Below are 23,403 nucleotides of genomic sequence, written 5' to 3'. Positions count from 1 at the left end.
GCTCATTGTCTCAGACATTCTAGGCTTTTCTCCATCGACATCTGTGAGAAAACCCCAAAGGAAGGACTCTGGTTGGCTCACCTGGGTCATACCCGACCAGGACCGATACCTGTCCCCAGGCTCACAGTGGGGTCTTGTGTAAACAGGTGTGGGGTCCCAGGGGAGTGCACCAGGGTAAAAGAGAGCAACCATGCCTCCTAAAACCTGGTAATGGCTCTAAAAATGGCTGGCCGGGGGGCCTGGGTGGCGCAGTCGGTTAAGCATCCGACTTCAGCCAGGTCACGATCTCGCGGTCCGTGAGTTCGAGCCCCGCGTCAGGCTCTGGGCTGATGGCTCAGAGCCTGGAGCCTGTTTCCGATTCTGTGTCTCCCTCTCTCTCTGCCCCTCCCCCATTCATGCTCTGTCTCTCTCTGTCCCAAAAATAAATAAACGTTGAAAAAAAAATTTTTAAAAATGGCTGGCCTACCAGGGGTCTCTTAGCAAAAAAAAATAATTTTCTTATTGCTGAAATGGGGAACTTTTGCAGATTTTTGCTTAGGTATTCTTCCTGGTGGATGTAGTGGAACGCTTCTACCTCCAGGAGTGATCATGAAGGACGCTGCAAATATCTGCAGTGTCCGTCAGGCATGTTAACGTGGCTTAGGTTTGCGGGTGATGTGGTGGGTTTCATGTCCCACTTGAGCTAATTAATGGACTGATGACATATAGACCAGTGGTGTGGACTTGTGCTGTTCAGGTCCTTGAGCCAGCAGCCCCAGCATGAGACAGTGGAAACAAAACACAAATGGACAGCGGCACCTCGAGTGACAGAATTGTGACCCACCGTCCAGGGCCACCGTCCGAGTGGTTAAGCAGCAATTCCTACAACAATCAGCCCCAAATGACCTGCATCTGATCAGTAATTGACAATTTTCTTAATTTTTGTCCCACTTCCTACCTATGCCACCGGGAGAAGGCAGCTCCGGGCATTTCCCTGTGAGGGGCTGGGAGCAAACCTGGGGAGAACCACTTGGGGCAGGCATGTCCTCAGCACTCAAAACAACATAAATTTAGGGGCACCTGGGTGGCTCAGTCGGTTGAGCATCCGACTTCGGTTCAGGTCACGATCTCATCGTTCGTGAGTTCGAGGCCCATGTCGGGCTCTATGCTGACGGTTCAGAGCCTGGAGCCTGTTTCAGATATGTGTCTCCCTCTCTCTCTGCCCCTCCCCTGATTGTGCTCTCTCTCTCATTCTCTCTCAAAAATAAAAACATTAAGAAAGAAACATAAATTTATCATCTTAATAGTCCCAGAGGCCAGAGTCCACACTGGGTGGATGGCAGCGATGTGTGACTTCCAAGGGCTCTCTAGACTTCCTTCCTCTGCCTCTTCCAGTGCCCAGAAAGCACTGTGTTCCTTGGCTGTGGTTGGTCTTGCCCATCTTCATCTGTCCTCTCTCTGGTTCTCCCTGTGCTGGTTATATAGACATTTGAGATTTCATGGGGCTCTCTGTGAGCATTAATTTTAGGTGCCAACCTGGCTGACCACGTGGCCTAGACATGTGGCCAAATATTCTGGATGTTTCCATGAGGGGCTTCTTGATGAGATTTACGTTCAGACTGTTGGACTTTGGGTAAAGCCGACTGTTCTCCATAATGGGGGTGAGCCTCATTCCATCAGTTGAAGGCCTGATTAGAGCAAAAACACCGATCCCTCCCACGCAGGAGGGACTTCTCCCAGCAGATGGCCTTCAGACCTGGACTGCAGTGTCGGCTCTTCCTTGGGCTCCAGCCTGCCCTTCAGTTTGAGACTCGTCGGCTTCCACAAATCACGTGAGCCAACTCCTGAAAATAAATCTTTTCTCTCTGCATCCACACCGCCTCCTGGCTCTGTTTCCCTGGAGAGTCCTCATTCGGGCCCCCATGAACAATCCAGGATCAACCCTCCCTCTAAATTCAGGTGGCTGGCAATCTGAATTCCACCTACAACCGCAGTTACCGCGACCATATTAAGTCAGAAAACTCGCAGGCTCTGGAGATTGCAGGCCTGGGTGTGCAGACACATCTCTGGCAGACCACCGTCCCACAGACAAGAATGTCTTTTGCCCACTTCTGACTTAGTGTGGAATTTTGAGAGTTCATTATATATTTATTCTTACTAAGTACGAGTACTTATTAGAGCTTCCATTTGCAAACAGTCTCTCGCGGTCAGCAGCCTACCTTTCATCTTCTTTGCTAGGTGTTCTGCGGAACAACAGTTGTTTTTGGTTTTGCTGAATCCAACGTGTAGAGGCCGCTTTCAGGCAACGAGCTTGGGCAGTGGAAGTCTGAGTCAGGGGCCTAGAGTGACCGCCAGGCCGAATGCAAGAGGCCCAGTAAGCGACCCACCCTGAAGTGCCATCGGCCCCAGCGGACCAATGGACTGCCTACAACCAGGCCCGGCTCCTAAGATTACCAAAACAGGGAAAATTCCTCCGTCCCCATGCTTCCTCACTGCATCCTGTAACCACAGCGCCTCACCACTGCCTCCTGGCGGACAGTCTCTCTGCTGTCCTGCCCCCCCCACCCCGCCCCCAATGTATTCAACAAACCTCTCTTTGTGTTCTGTCCTGGGGGGTGAGTTCTTTCACCGCCTGAGGCCCGGACCCACCCAATCAGAATGTGCCACGCAGTGTAGTCATGTTTTCCATAGTTGTCCTGTCTCTTCCCTAAGCCCTTGGTCTGGAAGATTTCTCTTATCTTCTAAAAGTTTTATACTTTATAGCTTATAAATAGATTTATGATAATATTGCCTATACTTGCAGAAAAATTTTGCTGGGATTTCAATGAGAATTTTGTTAAGCCTTTAGATCGGTTTGGAAGGAATTGTCAACAATGTTTTCCTGTGTGAATTGATACGATCATAGATTCCTTCTTCGTCTGTCCGCCAATACGGTCAGTGACAGCGGGGAGTTTCTACTGTTTTACCTTTTTCTCCTCCGCTGATCCTCTTGTGTCTTCTTCTGCTATTGAACCCATCTTGTGAGATTTTTAACTCTTCAGACATTTAGCGGCTATTTAGTTCTAAAATATCCGCTTGGTTCTTTACATTCTCTGTGTATTTGCTGAAAGCTTCTGTATCTTTGTGGAGACTTTCTATTTTTCACTTGTGCCGAGCATGTTTGTAAAGTCTCGGGGAGGCATTTGTATGATCAGTGCATTGAAATCCTCAGCAGTTACGTCGGACACCTGTCCCGTCCCGGTGCGATGAGTGGGCTTTGACTGACATCCGGCCGGTGCGTGCATCGCCGTTTAAGACTCTGGGGTTATTTAGACCTTGTTCTCCGTAGGCAGGCGTCTGACACTGCCCTGGAGCCATCGTTACTGTCGATGGGGTGGGGTCCGGCTGCCGTGCTCAGCCTGCTGCACCGGTGTCCCCAACAGTGAGTTGGGCCCTTTTAACAGCTCACTGAGGGTGCAAGGCTAGGTTCCCCACGCAACTTTGGCTGGTGGGCTGGAGACCGGGAACATTTTTTTCTGTGGTGTCTGGCTGGGGTAGAGGCGTTGTACTGTGGAAATGTCGTCTGTCTCGTGAGGCTGACCCCGCATCCCTGTCATTTGGCTGGAGGGAGCAGTCTGGGTCTGTGGGTATTTCTGTGTTGCCAGCATCTCCAGCTGGACCCCACTGGGATTCATGAGGCTATCTGAGAACCCAGGGGACCCATTGCCATGCTGTCCCTCGGGTCCTGAGGCCCCTTGTCCTCGGCCGTCTCTGCGTCTCCTGGAGAATTCTCATGTTTGTTTTACAAGTAACATCAACGGACTTCGTTGTGCTCAGTGACAAGACCAGGGGATGGGTTTTCCTGGTAGAGGTCCACGCGTGCTTTCCTAGAAATCACCAGGGGGTTCGTGTGCAGCGTGGCCAAGCTTTGAGAGGTGGTGCACACTGGGAACTAGGCTGACTCAGCTCCCAGCTCGGCCGCTTACTAGCTGGTGACCTCAGAGAAGTCACACTGAGCCTCGGCTTCCGAGCCATCCCACGAGGACAGGTGTTCCCATGGGTCATTTATTTCCCCCTCTTGCCACGTAGCCCCTACTCGCTGGGCTGTGTCGGGCCCCCGGGGTCATCTCTGCCTCACCTGGCTGTGCCCTTGCCGGTCCCTCCTTCAGTGGCTCTCCTCCTCACCGACATCTTGTCTTGGGGGCTCTGCTTGAAGGGCTTGAAGGGCTGGGGTCCGTGGGGCAGAGAGCCAAGGGGCCAGGGACAGAGCTGTGACCAGCACCGCTGTTCTGGTTTCCAGGTCCACGGAGCAAATCTCTGCTCCTGGAAAACCAGAGAGGGGAAAAATGGGATGTTTCCATTGACTGGGAGGCCCTAGGGGTAGCGGGCGCAGGTGATAGTCTGTCTGCACGTCGCCAGACGCCCCAGTTAAAGATCCTTTCGAAGATCGTTCAGAGTTGTTTTCACTTATGAAAATATCCCGTAGACCCATAATTTGGCAGTATACATATAATCAATTGTTTCAAAACCAGAAGTGATGCTGGCTATTATAATGTAAACTGTTTTCTAAATGAAGAATTACAGGAATCTAATTGGAGAAGTATACAAACAGTGGTTAATATGCTGCTTCTCGCAAAGACATATTACAACTTATAATCTTCCTTTATGGGTGTATGTTGTCAGCGCCTAATCAGGCGTGCGGGTGTATTCAGGTGTTACAACGTTCTATTAGCGGGGACGCCGCACTGTTATTTGCCGAGCTGTTTGTGTTACATTGTTGCTGGCTCTCTGAGCTCCCTTTCCCTGCTCCTCTCTCTCTGGTCTCTGCAATCTGTATAATTGTCTTCTTACTTTTGTCTTCAGAGCGCTTAAAATAGAGTCCTGGGAACAATTAACTGTGTCAGAACCACAGAATTCTGGTACCCTGCAGATGAATGGTAGGGACCTGTGCTCATGAGGTGCAGCCGTGTGGTATGCCAGTGACCCTTCCTTCCCCTGGCTGCCAACCCGCCCGAGGCCGCATCAGGGCAGGCTCAGTCCCTGGGGGCGCCCACTTGACCTCAATGGGACCCGATGACAGCTCTGTGTCCTGAGGTCCCTCTACAGGGAATCCCAAGGTGGGGGGTGCTGCAAAAGTGAAATGCCAGGGGTGACACCGCCTCTTCTGTGGGAGCAGCGGGGAAAGGTTTGCCCACGTGAGGAAGCCCCTCCCTTAATTCATTTGTTCGTTGGTTCGGCTTCCTAGTCTCCCCCCAGAGCATGTCTTCTGTCGGCCTCAAAGAGAGGCCGAGACCGGCTCCATGAGAGCAAAGACCGGCTTAGGAAACCTGAGCCGATGTGTCTGCTGAGACCAGCTTCCATGGTTTCAGTCTCTGTTGGGTTCAGTCAGTCTCCTGAATTCAGGTAAGGAACCTGATGTTGCGTTGGGGTAGAGTTTTGTCAAAATGGAATATGATAGACAAGATGCGGTATTGTGTGAGGGTAGCAGAGCTTCATAACTACAGTTGTGCTGGAAACGTCTGCCCAGACCTGTGTCCTCGTATTGCTGAGGAGGGGACCTCTGCTAGCCGAGCTTCAGTGCAGGTCTTTGGTTTATGTTCTCAAGGGCATCAGCCGGAGGGACGAACAGGGAGACAGGGCGGAGAAACGGAGAGGACGTGCCCCAGCCGCGCGCGGGGGGAGCATGGCCTTCCTCGGTCACGGCCAAGGGCGGGGGCCACCGCTGCCCCTCCCCGTGGGGCTGAGGGTGACCAGGAATTGAAACAGGAAACCCTGAATGTCTGGATTACCTGACCATCTTTAAGATTCCAGAACCATGACTTCAACTCAGACCACTCTGCCCACACCCCTGGCCCTCTCAGCCGTGAATATTTGCGCGCGTGGAAAGAATCCTGTTCTGATCTTTGATCGTTTCAGTTCCTCGTCGCCATGGCCAACAGACCCAGGTAACGGCTTCTTCCTGGCGAGCTGCTGAAACGGGGGGCGACGGAGAGAAAGCTGGGAGAACCTCACGAGGGCAGCGCTGATCGGGGCGCGCTCTGGGCAGCATACCCCCCGGGGGCCTGCCCCGTGAAAGGGGACCGAGTCGGCTCCTGACAAAGAAGAGAAAATTGGTGTTACACCCCGTAGTTAATGTGACAACATACAGCTAATGAGCACTTAATGACCCCCAGTCTGCTCATTTCTGTCACCCGTTTGAGAATGTTACTTGTTTTATACTTAGCCCTCTGCTGGAGGATTAGCTCCGCGCTCAAGTGAATTAGTCAAGGTTCTTTAAAAATCAGAACAAAAGTGCTAGCAAATGTGTACAGATATGAGGGGCCTGCCTGTGTGGATGCTTGTCTGGACAACATGTAATTAACGTAAAGAAATTTCTGGCTGACTGTGTGAACTGGCAGTGACATTTTACCCGCATTTGTTAAGAATGTCACCTTCACCTGGGATGTTATCTTTTCTCCCGAAATCCCTCCGGGGAGGACATCAGAGGCTGTGATCTCTGCACACAGACAGAAGGTCGTGTGTAGAGCAGGTCTGGGCATCTGTGGATGCACGCGGTCCCAGCACGGATTCGTTGGTTACACACACACACTCACACCCAGTTTTTCTTTCTTCCATTTGATCTGGTTCTGCTCTCTCCTCTTCTCTCGTGTTCTCTTAGGAACGTGCACCGAGAACTGCGGGCATCCAGAAAAGTGGTAGAATCTGTCAGTTTGAAAAAGTGCAAAGGTCTTTTTTTGTCGTTCTCATGCTCTACAGGTCAGATCAACTTAGCAGAAAAGCTCACTCTCACTGCTGTTACATTTTGAAAATGACTGAAAAACATTATTCTCATTTGCTGACTTTTTGTTTGATTTATTTCAAAATTTTTAATGTTCATTTATTTTTGAGAGATAGGGAGAGACATAGTGCAAGCAGGGGAGGGGCAGAGAGAGAGGGAGACGCAGAATCCAAAGCAAGCTCCAGGCTCCGAGCTGTCAGCACAGAGCCCGACGTGGGGCTCAAACCCAGGAACTGCGAGATCATGACCTGAGCCGAAGTCGGAGGCTTACCTGACTGAGCCCCCCAGGCGCCCCTCATTTGCTGACTTTTTAAAGATGACACCAGAGCCTTGAGACTGGTGCTGGGTCTGTCGGCTTTCCCACTGGAATTACATATCTCCAGCACCCACTCAGCCAAGTTTATGCTTCTTTGTAAGAACTCGTGTCTCTTTTAACAATGCAGAATAAGTAACAGCCAACGTGCTTTGGAGCTGGGAAAGCAGGTGGAGGCACAATGGTTCTCTTTTGACTTTCAAGTGTTCAGAATAGAATCCCAGTTCCGCTGCGTTGCCTGGGCTCTGGGGGACCACGGCAGAAATTCAGCCGGGAATCTGCAGTTCACAGAACCAACCATAGATGTCGACACAGTACGCGGCTCCTTAAAACCATAAAGGCACAGATTGTTTTCTTGGCTCAGGTGGCTGAATTTTTACCATTAGAGAGTTCTTCCTTTGCTTAAAATATTATGTAATTGGGGCTTACCATTTAAAAATTCAATACTTTTGGAAGGGATAACATGTTAATAATTTACCAGCTGCTGATATCCAAGAGCTAATTAGTTTAGGAAACGGCTTCACTAGCTGCAGTAAATCGTGGTAAGTGACTGCACAGGACCACAGTGGACTAGTCCCTACGGGCTGTGCTGTGCTGAGGAGGCCCCAGAGCTCTGGGAGTGGGTGTCCGGAGGGAGGAGGGGCTGGCTCCCTGAAGGTACCCTCCACTCGATTCTAAACGTGTCCGTGGGGCTTTCTTGTAGCCCCCCGTTTCGAGAAGGCAGTACCCTGAAAACCCACGTGCACGTGGAATTCTTTGGGAAGCTGAGGGGGGAAGCGAGAAGAGGCAGCAGGGCTGTTTGCAAAGACCGCTTGTCTGTCGATTTGAAATTGAACACTTAGAATTCTGAACTTTCTAATATTGTTATCTAGTAGCTCTGAGAGGTGGATGGGCCAGCCTTGTGAGTCCATTTTAATAGATCCTGTCATCAGCATCTGCTCATGAAAGTTCTTCGTTACATTAGTGTCCCTGAAACTGGAAGGAGGCTCCTTCTGCAGTCTCCAGGTGGCCCAGAGTTCAATGCAAAGTTGTTTTGCACAAAGACATCTGCAAAAATAATTGGCCTTTCTGTTTTGATTTCCTTTCTATTGATTTATGTTAGGGACATTTAATTCCAAACCTTGGAGATGGCCGACATGGTCATTCGATTGCGGCTTTGTAGTGAAGAAACCATTAAGAAAGTGGAGAGGGAGAGTCATACAATTTCCGCTGGGATGAGGGATCGGGGCTAATTTTATTCTGAGATCAAGCTCGTGCCAGCCCTGAGCGGGTCACAGGCCGACACATAGAGAGCCCCTGGTGGTGGGCCCCGCGCGGGAGGATGCCGCACGACCCAGGAAGTAGAGCTGCGCGCTGTGTGGGAGGGGGGTTTGGGCACTGTCCCGAGACGCGGTCCTTCTCTGTTGCAAGGGGACAGCTCCAAATACTTCCAGGCACACGTCTCCTCAGACTGTCGTTTGAAATAACTGAGTCCAGTTTTTCAAATGAATTTTGATCTTAAAAAAAAGATGCTGGTTCCTGAGCCCTGGCGTCCAGGTGGCCTGGCAATCGGATGACGGACGCTCTGCTTCCCACGAAGCCATTACTGTGTCATTTGGAGGAAGGACACTGATGGGAATAGGAGGCCAGGCCACTTACAAGTTCTCTCTTTGCAAACGGCCAACTGATGCGCTCAGTGGCTAGCCCCCACCACCGCCCCCCACCCCGGCAAAGGAAAGAAAAACTTGGCTGAGCATACCATGCAAATATCTACATTAATAAAAACCTAATCTTACAATTTTGCTTTGAACTTGAAGGTTTCAAATTTCATTTCATTTTGAAGGGAGTGAAGCCTCATCAGAGTTTGGTCTTGTTATGGTGTTAGATGCATTTCTCCGCCGTGCAAATTTCACGTCAGGACGCCAGGTCGAGGGTGGCAGTTGCTAAGGGGTGCGTGCCACTGGGGGACTGATGGGGCCCCCTGCTGTGGATGCCACTCCTTCTGGAGAAGCTCCAGGTCACCGTGCCAGCTTTGGGGAACGGCTCCTCATGCCCCTGGGACCTGAGGTCATCCCACCCTCAGAGAGCCTGCCCCATCCCCAGTGCTCCCCGTTTTGGGGTCCGCTCCCCTCTGGGCACATGCAAAAGACTGAGACAGGAAGAGGGGGCGGGCCGGGAGCCAGGAGGCAGAGGAGGGGGGAGGGACCAGGCCAGGAGAGATGGCCATGTGAGGTCTTAGTCACAGCAGTGGCATGGCGGGCTGGCCAAGCCCCAGTGGTAACATCGCACCCAGACTTTCCTTCCTGCCTTTTCTCCAGCTGCACCTGCACCCCACTTGCACACATCTCCCATCACGTTGACCTGTAGCACACCTAAGTACGTGCTGCCAAGTAAAACGAGTCAGCTTCTGGAATATCTCAAATGTGACCCCACAGCCCAGGCAAGGGCCTGCACCCCTGCACCCACCCTCACTTTCCTGCAGACCCTGCCCCCCTCCTCTGAACCCCATCCCCCAGCACCCTGCACCCCTGCACCTGCCCTCACCTTCCTGCAGACCCTGTCTCCCCTCTGTACCCCACCCCAGCACCCTGCACATCTGCACCTGCCCTCACCTTCCTGCAGACCCTGCTCCCTCCTCTGAACCCCAGCTCCCAGAACCCTGCACCCTTGCACCTGCCCTCACCTTCCTGCAGACCCTGCCCCCCTCTGTACCCCACCCCCAGCACCCTGCACCCCTGCACCCTGCACCCCTGCACCTGCCCTCACCTTCCTGCAGACCCTGCCCCCACTCTGTACCCCACCCCCAGCACCCTGCACCCCTGCACCTGCCCTCACCTTCCTGCAGACCCTGCCCCCCCTCCTCTGTACCCCACCCCCTAGCACCCTGCATGTCTTTTCAAATACTGGCTGTGTCTGTGGGTGTGGAAGAGGTGGGAGCACCATGTTTAGGAGCCGGACCACCGAGCTCAGGTCGTCTGTGACCTCAGGCAGGAGCTGGGAGTCCCGGTGCCTCGGTTTCCCCATCTGTACAGTGGGGCTGCTGATGCTCATACCCCCGGTGGGAATGGGGATTAAAGGAGTGATAAGTGTCCTGTGGGTGATGGTGTCTTCACGTTGGCATAGACATCTCAGCCCTGGAGAGCATTTCCGTGACTTTCTGGTATTTTCTAGCCATTCCATCCCACTCAAATCTAAGTGACAACATCTCTTCTCCTCTTCCCCAGCCACCCTATTCTTTCCCTCCTGATTTTATTCTGTCTTGCTGCCCACTGATTTGACTTCTGAAAGCGTTTTAAGATTTTGTCTTCTCTCAACAGGGTTTGGGAGCTGCCTCATTGTACCGTTAAGTTCTGATCGCCAGACAGCATCTACCGGCTCCTCGTGGGCGTCTGAGAGGAGAAGTCAGTGGAAGTTTCTGAGGTGAAGCGTCCTCAAGAAGGGAAGCTATTAAGAATTTCTGAAACAGCTTTGCTCTCCTTTGACTGAAATCAGTGCATGTTCTGAGGGTTAAGCGACAAGATTGCTGCCTCCTTTCAAAGGGCCGGGTGTCCTTACTGAGCTGTCTTCTGGCACACCTGACGGATGCAAGCCTCTGGGGTTGGGTCAGTTCTGGAGCCTCTGAGAGCTGCTCGTTCTAAAGCTGCTGCAGCTCATAGTACAAGGCAGGTTCTCGCTGTTTACTGTCTTTGTGCGGTCAGGTCGGAGTCCAAACTTTGATGGCTTTAGTAGCCAGCAGCTTTCCAGGGTGGGCATGAAGAGACTGTAGACAGCCTTCGGGCTTTATCTGAGAGCTATTTACTTACTTGTCGCAGGACACGTGTGTGTTTTCTGCGGAGAGAGCAGAGAGCTGCCTGTGTGGATGCATCATCTATCAGCCAGCAACTCGAATGTTCTACAGAGCAAGGCCCCCAGGGCTGCCGATTCCACCTCCCTGTTTCACGACAGATAGCACTAACCTCTCTTTACCTGGAACGACTAACCCACATGTGGAGAACAGTATGATGGCTGACTCAATAGAGGAAATGGAAATAGACTGTCAGAAGAGGAAACTGACGTGTTTCCAAGTGTGAATCCCTGGGCACAGGGAAGGGGACAGGCATTTGCCTCCTTGAAAGGAGTCGTTTGAGTTTAAGAGAAGGGGAGCGTGTCCGGCTGGGTGTTGTTGACATCTGATGGCTGATGTTTGAAGCGACGGCTGGTAAGTCTGTTTATACTCACGTTATATCCGTAGAGACGGGCCCCTAGGAGCACACGCTGATCCGCAGACGTGTCCTGTCTGTGCGTCGCACACATCAGCCACGGTGCTGTCAGGTGCCTGGGGCACGACCGTCCAGACTGGTGAGCAGCTCTTCACAACGATCTGGTCAAATAAATGGACAAAGCGAAGGGCCCGCCCTGCCCTGGGAGGCCTCGCACCCCCTCGCGAGAGCCCCAAGTTGTTGCTGATACGGCTGGAGCTTCCCCGACACTGCTGCACATTCCCGAGGTATTTTGCAGCGGCTGTGGGTTTTTGAGCTATTATAACTAATTTTTGAGGAATGATATGTGAGACTTGGGTAACTCAACACGTTTTCTGGATGTGAAGGGACAGGCTGAGGACACAGCAAGGCAACAAGTGCCCGGCAGTCCCACCACCCACGCTTGGGCCCAGACGAGCCACGCGGGTGCCTTCCAACACCGCCAGCATCATTTCCCAGCTGACGCCAAGTGGGGGTCCCGAGGGAGAGCCCCTAGCCAAGCCTATCAGCCCAGCACCATGGAGGTGATCGTACGCTGTTGTTCTCAGCCACGAAGTTCGGGCTTTGCTGGGCTGCACTGATGTCTGGGTGTAAGATCCATGACATAAACATTATGGTCCACGTGAGGAAGGTGGTGTTTGCAGGGTCTCATTTGCCAGAGTAGAGCTGAACCCTGCTCACACCAGAAGGGCTGCTAGAAACATTCACAACCGCATGCCAGCATTGCAGCCATACAGAACTATGCACAACCATGTGCACCCACAATCACGTGACCATCTGACCACCCACAGCCGTGCACGACCACGTACAGCCATCCAGAACCTTGCACCAGCACTGCAGCCATACACAACTGGCAGGGACTGAACACGGATCTGGATTGCACACTGTCTGGGAGCCAAGTGCAAGCATGCCATCACACGCGGAAAAGGGGAGGCAGCTGCGGACAGTGATGTCTGTAACTGTGGAAGGTGGGTGCTGGCCGGGGGGTTCTGGAGCTCCTCCTTGACGAAGGAAAACACTGAGGCTGCTTCGGCCCTCGCGGCCCATTGCCTCCTGGGCTGTTGGCAGCAGAATGGGGGCCCGGGTGTCACTCCTCCCCTGGACGGTGAGTATCACGGGCGACCAGGCTGAGCGGGCCAGTCCTGTGGGCCAGGGCCGTATGCAGAGGTGTGGGGTCCACACGTGGGGCACTGGCCATGCCAGGAGAGCAGCCCATCGCGAGAGCCTGTGCCCTGCTCTCAGGGGCTCTGGGAAGCCGGCAACACCCATTGTGCCCAAGACAAGATGGGCCCAGGTGCCCTCCGTGGCCAGTGACAGGGACTCAGGTGTGGCTCCTTGGGTCCTGCAGGGTGCGGGGCAGAGTGAGTCGGTTCAGGAGGAAGGTTGTCAGGCTCCCGAGCCCACAGGAGGGGCCTCTGGACCAAGGGAAGGCACAAAAAATCCAAACTTTCCTCCAGTTTGTCCCCATGAGGGGCCAGAGGAGAGCACTGGCCGGTGTCCCAAACGCAGTGACATTTGGAGGACAGAACCAGAAGTAGGACCCTCGTTAGAGAGAAGATACCCAAATCTGGCTTGCCTTGCAGAGGCCGCTCAGGCATGCACTGTTTTGTGAGGACTTTCTTGTTCTCTGCAGAAAGAAGTGATGACTCAATTCCTAGTTCATTCAAAACCAAGGCCAGAGGGGCGCCGGGGGGCTCAGTCCGTTAGGCCTCCGATTTCGGCCCGGGTCATGATCGAGGGGGATCGAGCCCCGCGTTGAGCTCTGTGCTGACAGCTTGGAGCCTAGAGCCTGCTAGGATTCTGTGTCTCCCTCTCTCTGCTGCTCCCCTGCTCTCTCTCTCTCTCTCTCAGATATAAATAAACACTAGAAAAAACAACCAGAGCCATGATGTGTGCATCACGGTGCACATGTCAGTGAGACAGATGCACGGGTGTGCCCCCCCGACCACCATCACAGCCCCTCCTCCCTGCCCACTTGGCGTCTGGATGGCTGTGGCCGGGGAGCCGCACCATCGGGCAGCTCTCAGGCTGGCGAGGACCTTGGCCGCCGGGCATCTCTTTGTCGTTCTCGGGCAGTGCACAGAGATGTGCAGATGCTGCTACTGGAGTCTGCTCACGAGGCGGCGCTCTGGACTCACACCCGGCACAATCGCCGGGGGCCCGGCCTCACACACCCCTGCGTTCCATCGGGCGGGAGGGGTGCTGCTCTCACGGTCCTCAGGAGCCCGTGTCCGTGGGACCCAACCCTCCAGCGTGGCGGCCATTTGAAAACCAGGATGATGGGGGCGCCTGGGTGGCGCAGTCGGTTAAGCGTCCGACTTCAGCCAGGTCACGATCTCGCGGTCCGTGAGTTCGAGCCCCGCGTCAGGCTCTGGGCTGATGGCTCAGAGCCTGGAGCCTGTTTCCGATTCTGTGTCTCCCTCTCTCTCTGCCCCTCCCCCGTTCATGCTCTGTCTCTCTCTGTCCCAAAAATAAATAAACGTTGAAAAAAAAATTTTTTTTAAAAAAAAGAAAACCAGGATGATGTGTTTGGGCCATGATTTCCTTGATCCCCTGACCGCCCCAGAATTGCTCCTGGGCGTGGCTCGCTCTCCCATCAGCCGTGTGTGGGGTTAGTGTGTTAGCTTCAAAGTCAGGCCCAGAGTTGCCAGTGCCCGCCTCCTCCCTCCCGCCGCCATCTGCGCACAGCCGAGCGTCATCAGCCCCGACCCAGCTCCCCAAGGCCCGATGGCGGTGCCTCAAACCTCTGTGTGCAGGTGGCCTGTGGATCCCAATAGATGCAGGACATGCAGGGCCCAGCAGGCGCCCGCGATGGCAGTTCTCACAAGCTCCCGGCAGAGGTGATGCCCGGGTCCCGGGCCTCACGCTGAAGAACAAGGTGCTAACAGTCGCGGTGTTCACATGAGACTCGGCAAGACGCACAAAGAGGGGAATTGCTGTCGCGGGGCTGGCATGGTGTCCCCTATGCTAGGTGTTTGGGGACAGGTCTGTGGGGACAGGGCAAGGAAGGCTGGCCAGCGAGGTGGCTGGGCCGTGGTGCCGATTCCAGACCCAGGACCCAGGGGAGGGAGCTGAGGCTGCGTCTTCTGAGAGAGGCTCCAAGGGGGGTTTCAGGTGGAATCTGTGACTTTAAGTCTTCTGCAGCCAGAGGGAATAAGCCATCAGGGCCTGCAGCCACCCCTGTGGGCTGAAAAATTCGTGAAACGCAGTGTCGACGGTGACTTTGTGCTGGCAGAGCCCGGAGTCCGCTGGAGGCCCTCACGGCCACAGGTGGTGCCAGCATGTAGAGGGCGGAAGCCCAGCAGCACCCACTTCTTTCCACCGCAAGCGCACCGTCTCGGCCACGGCCCCTTGCAGAGAGCTCGCAGGTGCGCAGAGCAGGACCCATGACCTCAGAAAACGTCTGCAAGGCTCTTCTGTCAGGAGGTTGGAATGATGCCTATTTATGGAGCTTAGACCTTTAGGGTCCAATTTAACAAAAGAAGGAATCCAGACTCCCAGAAGGAAATTTGGGATTTCAGAGTTTATTTCTTGTCTTCTGTCTTTGCAGCAAGCGACACACAGATTGTTTTCCTGGACTTCACTTTTTAGGTAAAGAATTCAGATTCTTCAGTGATCGTGTTTCAGAAGTTACTGAAACAGACAATATTCCGAAATTTTTCTTCAAGGTGCTGGAAGATCCCTAGGGCTAGGGGTGCAGTTGTAACACCCAAGACACATGGGTAATTGTCACTCATCCCTCCCACCAGCGTAAAGGCCGTGGTCCAGCTCAACACAAGCGCCCCGTGGACACTCCTGCCGGAGCCGGAGACTATATTGCACATCTACTCCTGTACAACCCGGGGGGCGCTGAGGTCTGGCTGGAGTTTTGTGCCGCATGTGTGTGTGTGTGTGTGTGTGTGTGTGTGTGTGTGTATGTGTGTGACGAGACCAGCCACCCTGTGATGCAGGACAGACCACGCTTAACACATCCAGCAAGAGATAATTGTGTTCTGTAAAGAGAAAACACACCCATAGAGGGGTCATTTATTTTAAAAATTCCTAGTTTTGTAACATTAGGAGCCGAGTGGTACCTGTTATGCAGTAATTACGTCCACTGGCGCTGTTTTGCATCCTTCCATTTGAGTAAGAGCTAAAGAATGCTTTTTACTGTGCCAACACACTCTAAATAATGGCATATTACCTTTAATTTTCCCATTTGAATTTAAAGTTTTCTTTGGATCAACACTGATTTGTCAGTTATTTCTACATGCAACTTCCACTAAAATATACAGCAGATTCTGAAACAGCTTCACATCACGACTCAGCTGTCACGGGTGTCTTGCCTCTGTCAGTGACGGCCGGAAAGTGCACAGGCTCTGCCTTGCACCTGATTCTTATTTATAAATTCCGCTTCATTATTGCAACAAGACACCGCAGGTAGTGCATTTATGTGGGATTCCTGCCCCCCTTTCGGGTTAAAGTCTCTGCGCCTTCAGCCGCAGAGCTCCTGGTACCCCCCGATGGGTTCAATAATCACCCAGAAATGCACTGCACGCTGGGGCTTATGGCTTCCATATATTTAGTGCGATCATTTTAGGGGGAAAAAAAGGACTATAATGAAGATTATGTGTGGGGGGAGAAAAAGCTCAGGAAAGAATTAACTATGAAATAATGTAATTACCCAGAGGCTCTTGGACATTTGTTTTTAATATCCAGGAAAATTTCAGAAGTTCTTACAGCCCGCTGTATATGCTCTCTCGGGAGATCTAAGCACCAACTTTGAAAATGCACTTTGGCTGGTTGCGTGGTGGAGACCTGGGGCTAATTTCTTAAAAGGGTTAAGCTGGCATGTTCCGCATTAAATTACCGCCGTCATTCAATTCATTAGAAGAGTTTATGGAGTTACAATATGTCTGTAATTTATAGCCTGCTTACTGACAAAGCTTAACACTAACATACGCCTAATTTGCCAGGGTTATCTCAAGTTCCATTCATCTCCCCCGGTGACAATGCGCATGATTCCATGCTTCACGGACAAGGTACATGCGGTTTCGTATTTAGTGCTATCAATCACAGGGGATTGCCTCTCTCTCCTGCCTCAGCGTTCAAGGTGATTTCTCTGAGGCCTCTGATGAGTGATGACAGGGTGGCCCGGCCACTGGAGGGCGGCGTCCCTCAGTGTCCCCAGAGGGACCTGGGGAGGCTGCGTGTCAGCCGGGTGACACAGTCGTGGCAAAGCCTGGATGTCCTAGCACCACCAGGTCATTTCAACCTGGTGGGGACGGCATCTCATTTACAGGCCGTCTGCACGGAAGTGGGCGGGGAACGCGTTCTCCTGGGTCAAGATTCCCAGGTTCCTGTGTGTGGGGCTTCATCCCTGCCGGCCTGCTGGGGACAGCCGACCCGAGCTCAGGGCCACAGCACCCCCTGACAACAGCGCTCTCCTGGCCACCGCCGGTTCTCGTGGAACAGTGGCCTTAGAACACGTCTTGCAAAGCTTGTGGGCTGTATGAGAGCCACATAGTGAATGAGGTTGTTTAGCTCCTGTGTGTGCGAAGAGCACAGTGTTGACACCCGGGTAGAGACGGGTCTGTGCTGTAGGGTTCAGGACGTGCTGGCACCTTCTGTGTCTCCGGACCAGTCTCGGTTATGTGCGTGCTCACGCTGAGTGCACGGCCGCGGCAACAGGATCCGGGCAGGGTGTTGGGCCTGTGACCCTGTGTTATCCAAATGGCAAATGTTTAAAATAGCACCTCAAGCCTGTAAGTGAACAGAGGTAACCCAGCACACAAAAGCAAATAGTTCTGGCAAGTTCCAGAATTACTGGTAGACGGCAACGCGACTTAATGGAAGGCTTGATTGTATGTGTATTTTCACCTTTTGTGCAGGAGACCAGCCAGAACCGTCTGAAGGATGAGCCTTCCGGAAAAGGTCTCGGGTCCAGGGAAGCAGCTCTCACTGGTGATGCACTCTGCCTGGGTCTGTGTGGGCTCACGCCCAGACCCCAGGACGGCGGGGATCTTCCCTCCTGGACAGTGCTTACCTGCTTTCTTTCCATGTTCTCTTATTAGACCCTCCTCGATAATTTCAGAAGCCGACGCCTGGCACGGCTGCCTGGGGCTGGAGGGGATAGCGGTTGTGGTTCAAGGACTGTAGGCGGGGTCTCTGTTCCCCAGGACGGAAACGTTCTGCAGATCCCACCCACGACAGCATGCCGCACGCTCAGAAGTGCCGAGATGGTGGTCTGTATGGTGCGTGGAAGGCCCTGACCCTGAGGTCTTCAACTCACACGACTGCGATCATGATGTCATCACGGTGACTCCAGAAAACCGCGGAACCCACGGGTCCCAGGGGGTGGCCACAGGAGGTTCCCAATTGAGCAGTTGTCCGCCGTGCTCCTGAGCAGCAAGTGTGGAGTTTCCGCACAGGACGGAAAAGCCCGCGTCGGGGGCCTGTTGGAAAGCATAAGTCTGGAGACGCGAGAGCTGTGCATCCTGGGCAGCAGGGCTGATTCCACACGTGTCTTTTCGTCCAGAAGTGGGAGGCATGTTAGACTTTTTCCTGTGACCACTCCTGCTGCTCAGAGCATCTGTGACGCAGGTGTGGGGGAGAGCACGGCACCCAGGTCCAGTTTGTGGGGAGAAGCTCCCAGTTATTATGTGGCTAATTAGGCAAGGCCACTGAGCTCCTGGGAGAGCTGTCATGTGAGGCGTCAGTGGTACTTGTACAGATCGGTTTATTACCTTTTGGGAGATTGTAAAGCGAGGCTGCCTCACCTGCAGCAGCTTGCAGTGGCCCGGAAGCTTCTCTTTCGGGTCACAGGGGTATCAGCGCGGTCCCATCCTTCACATTAGCTGCTCATCCCTGCAGAATTGAATTAGCATCAGAATCCCGGGCACATGCAGACGGTGTCCTCCGAGGCTTTCCTAATGTGATCCTGACAAATGGACTTTCACGTACGTGCACGCTCCTTTGCAAAGGATGACGCTCCTTTGCTGGGGACAGCAGAGGGACAGGCGTCCGGAGGAATGGTCGGGTCCTTCATGAGACCCGGTTCAGGGGTCTTGTCCCTACAGGCCAAATGAAGAGAGGGGTCTCATCCTGGCTTGCGGTTTGGAGACCCGAGGAGCTAAAAAAGAAAAGATAAAAGGAAAGGGAAGGGAAGAGAAGGGAAGGGAAAAGAGAGAGAGAAAAAAGAAAGGAATGTTTTGTGGCAGTGTCATGGCAGTAGAGGGCCTGCTCTTTCAGGAACTTAAACTAGAGAAATTTTAGTAAGATGTGTGAAATAGAAATGCACATTTAGCAAGAGAGGAAGCTATGGCATGTCATGTGGGAGAAAGGAATCTTCTAGATTTGCTTCTCTTAACCATGAGCTCAGGTGAGATGCTCTCCCAGAAGGAGGACAAGTGGACAGACAGAGATGGACAGGGAGAGCATTGTTAGGGGACCGGGCTCCTGTGGTCGTGGAGGCCCAGCCCACCACCTGCTGTCTGCAAGCTGCAGGCACAGGGCAGCCGGGGTGTGGAGGGGGCGTCCCTGTCCAGACCCGACGGCCAGAGAACTAGAGGTGCCAGGAGGACGGGTGCCCCGGCAGAGGCAGAGCGAAGATGCCCTCCCTCTGCCCGTTTGCTCTTTTCGGGTCTTCCACAGATTGGATGGGGCTGCCTGTGTGGGTGAAGGTGTGTCCACTCAGCCCAGCACTGCCGACGCTGGGCTCTTCCAGAAGCGCCCTCACAGACTCAGCAGAAATATTTTATCAGCCATCCTGGCACCTCTGAGCCCAGCCAAGTTGACACAGAAAATCAATCATCACAGGTGTAGATATTGTTACTTGTTCATTTGTATCTGCTCCCCCCCGTGTGTGTACACACAAACACGCACACACGTGCACATGCGTGCACACATACAAGCATGTGTGCATACATGAATGCACACACATGTACAGGCACACACGCACACATGCATGCACATGCACACATGCACACACATGGTTGATAACACATGCACACATGCACAAATATACACACACGCAGTGCACACAAGGGTTGGTAACACACGCACATGCATGCACACGGGTTAGTAACACACACACATGTGCACACACGGGTTGGTAACACATGGGCACACACATGCACACGTGCACACACAGGTTGGTGACACTCACACACATGTGCACACACAGGTTGGTAATGTGCACGCACACGTGCACACACAGGTTGGTGACACACGCACACACGCACACACACAGGTTGGTAACATGCACACATGCACACACAGGTTGGTAACATGCACACGCACACGTGCACACACGGGTTGGTAACACACATGCGCACACACGCACACGTGCACACACAGGTTGGTGACACGCACACACGTGCACACACACGGGTTGGTAACACGTGCATGCACACGCACACGTGCACACACGGGTTGGTAACACACACTGGCACACACACGCACACATGCACACACAGGTTGGTGACACGCACACACAGTGCACACACAGGTTGGTAACACACACATGCACATATGCACACACAGGGTGACACACACGCACACACACAGGTTGGTAACATGCACACGCACACGTGCACACGGGTTGGTAACACACGTGCGTGCACACACACGTGCACACATAGGTTGGTGACACACACGTGCACACACACGGGTTGGTAACATGCACACATGCACACACAGGTTGGTAACATGCACACACACATGTGCACACATGGGTTGGTAACACGTGTGCACACATGCACACGTGCACATACAGGTTGGTGACACGCACACACGTGCACACACATGGGTTAGTAACACGTGCACATGCACGCACACATGCACACACGGGTTGGTAGCAGCAGAGGGCTCACTGGACTGGGAGCGGTTGGGTGCACTGACATAACACAGGCTCCCACCACTCACTGATCACATTTGGAGAGCAGGGCGCGGTGTTGGTGCCCCACTTACTGTGTCCAGTTTCCACCGCAGTCCCACTGAAGGATCTCACAGGTGAAGCGACTTGCCTGAGGGTGGTGGCGCTGCTGTGGTGGAGAAGGCCCGCTGCTGGCAGGGCCGTCCTGCTGTGGGTTGCACAGCCCCGGGGCTCCTCTGGTGGCTCTGGCACGTGCAGCCGTTGTCGGCACCGCCCCACAGCTGGCCCCCTCCCTCCGGAGCTGACAGTGGCAGCGAGGGGTGGCCCTCTTCAAGGCAAGCCCATCTGAGGCTGTGGGCATCTTGGGGTGCGTGGCTGAGGACCTGGGGTCCCGCCTCTCCAGCCTCCTGGAGGGGAACCTTCAGTGACTAGAAACTGGGGTAGAGATAGTGTCACTGAGCCCGAAGGTCCCAGACCCCGAGGCACTGGGGATTTGGCTGCTTGGCAGGGGAGTCAGCGGTCAGGGAGGCCCCATCAGCCCCCCACGCCCTGCCGTGGGTGGATGGACCCTGAGTCCCGGGTGGTAGCATGGAGCATGGATGGCAGGGAGGCCGGTGGTGGAGGCCAGCCTAAATCCAGAGAGAAGCCATGGGGGAGAAGCCGTAGGATTGCTGAGAAATGGTTTAAAAAGTGGAAAAGAAATCTACCCTCAGAAACTGACTTGGTGGGAGACTGAGAGGGGGAAGGGTAGGTATGGCTCTGTGGCTTCCAGACCAGAAATCAGGCCAGAGGAGGGCAGATGTCCTCGGAGGGCGAGTGGTCTGGACACCCTGTGTAAACTGTCCTCTGGGGGAGCCATGTCCTGGGTGGGGGGGGGGGGGCTGGAAGCTTGGCTGGATATTTCTTGTCCTAGACTGCAGACCGTGTGCAGTTCAGGGAGGGGGCTCCACACAGAGTCTCGCTGGAGGTCCTGAGGACAGCCTGTGGGGCCTGAGGCAGAGCCAGGTAGGTGCAGGCAGGGCCTCTGCTGCTGGCCAGAGCAAAGTGGAGAGCCCCGCCCCCCGCCCCCTGGCTCCCAGGCCAATTTCAGGTCACGTGGGAAGCTCTTTCCACGGCCCAGTGGGGACACACACGGATGACAGCCAGCCTGCTTCCAAGGCCAGAACTGCGATGTGAGCACAGCACGGACCACGGTGTTCCACGAGTCTGATGGGGAGGGGCTTTGGGGGCGAGCTGCCCAGAGACAGGGGACTCATCGCCAGTAACACATAATGTCTCATTTGCAATTGTGTATTGGTTACATTTTGACTTGGTAACAGTTTGGATATATTGGATTAAATAACCTATTACTCTAAAAAGAAAGCACTGTGGTTCTCATAAAGAAGGAAATGCTTTTTGGTTACCCTTGTTTCCCAGGGCTCTGGGCTCGGAGCTGGGATTTCACGTCTCTGGGCCGCCCTTCTGAGAACCAGGGTGGTTTCTTCCAGGAATGACCCTCGCTCGTGTCTCAGCAAGAACTCATTATAGAGCTTCGGAATATAGTATCAAGTTCGTCAGTTCCTCTGGATCAATTAGCCAGGAGAGCACTCATTCTTTTTAAAAATAAAACATAGCGGGGCGCCTGGGTGGCGCAGTCGGTTAAGCGTCTGACTTCAGCCAGGTCACGATCTCGCGGTCCGTGAGTTTGAGCCCCGCGTCGGGCTCTGGGCTGATGGCTCAGAGCCTGGAGCCTGTTTCCGATTCTGTGTCTCCCTCTCTCTCTGCCCCTCCCCCGTTCATGCTCTGTCTCTCTCTGTCCCAAAAATAAATAAACGTTGAAAAATTTAAAAAAATAATAAAATAAATAAATAAATAAATAAAACATAGCATATTTTTCTATTGCCAAAGTAACACCGGATTTTAAAGTGATAGATATTCATTTGGGAAATGCCATTAGTGTTAAGAGAACAGAAAATAAGTTCTTGTATTTCTGTCGTCGGAGCCCAACACGGAACCCCTGGTTGGAGACAGGAAGGGCATCTCAACAGCTTTTTCAGGTGAATGTGGATATTCGTTGAGGCCGCACTAAACCGTGACGTGTGGCGGCTTCCTCCAGGGTGTTTATGCGGTGGGGTCTAAAACCCTCGCGGTGAGCTGTTCCCACGCTGTCACGTTAGAGCCCGTTGCTCTATCTTGGGCTCTGAGCACATCTTTTGCCCGTTTGGCACAAGGGTGACGTAGATTTTCCAGGTGTTGACACACATCGTCATGCGATATCAGTAGCCCCACTGACCTCGCCAGAAAAGATGAGACACCGTTAGGAGGCAAGTGTGTCAGGCTCAGGGGCACAGATCTGTTTTCTTCGGTTTTTGCTTGAAAGGCCACATGGTAACTGCCAGCTTCTCTCCTTAAAGATCCAGGCACACACTGCCCTTTTCCCGGGACAATGTCTCTGCCCGATAGCCGGGTCTGAACGTTGAGCTGCCGGTGGGTCTTTTAAGGAAGAGGGATGTTCCATGAGGGAGCGGCCAGTTCGCTTGCAGCTCAGACGGCAGCACGGTGTCCTTTTCCTCGCGGTAGTGCGGCTCTCTCGTGCCGTGTGCACACGTGTGCCTCGTGCACGGCACTGCCGATGTCCTACGAAGGGCCTTCGTGCAAAACCCGGACTCTGGACTGGGTGCAAAAGGACAGTGAGGGGCTCTTGTTTAAGGACAAATGAAGAGTTTTGAGATAGGGACTGCACAGCATCGGCCGCGCGCTGGCCCTTCTGCGCACCGAGGCCACGGGGGTGCTTGGGTGTCTCGCCTGGGAGGCCAGCCCCGCGTTCTTGTGCGTCCAGACTTCATAAAATGACTTCATCAAGCACATTGTTAAGTGCAACTGGCATTTTCTGGGCCTGCTCTGAGGGTGATGGTGGCCAGCACAGTGACGACACCAGACACTTGGGTGCCGCTGCCCTGGTTCACCCTGAGGTCCCTGAAGTTGACCCACTGTTGCTTTGGGGCGTCGGTGCAGATGTCCACACGGTGAAAAGGCCGGGAGCATCTCAGCGTTGTCGGGAAAACAACTCCGACCTTGCTGACTGACCCCCAGAAGGTGCTGGACACCCCGGGGTCCCATGGCCACACTCTGGGGAGAGCCTAGGGCAGACCCCTGGGTTCCAGGGAGAGGGAAAGACGAGCTGAGAGAGGGCTAAGTGGGGAGCCAAACACGGGAAGGCATTTCATTTTATGTTTTTTCTTTTTATCTTTTCCTTAGAAGGCATACTTTAAAATCCGTGGTACTTAATTCTACTTTATGTTTT

The sequence above is a fragment of the Leopardus geoffroyi genome, chromosome A1 (assembly GCF_018350155.1).
Source record: "Leopardus geoffroyi isolate Oge1 chromosome A1, O.geoffroyi_Oge1_pat1.0, whole genome shotgun sequence".
In the NCBI taxonomy this organism is placed as follows: Eukaryota; Metazoa; Chordata; class Mammalia; order Carnivora; family Felidae; genus Leopardus; species Leopardus geoffroyi.
Note: the sequence above shows the minus strand (reverse complement) of the source record.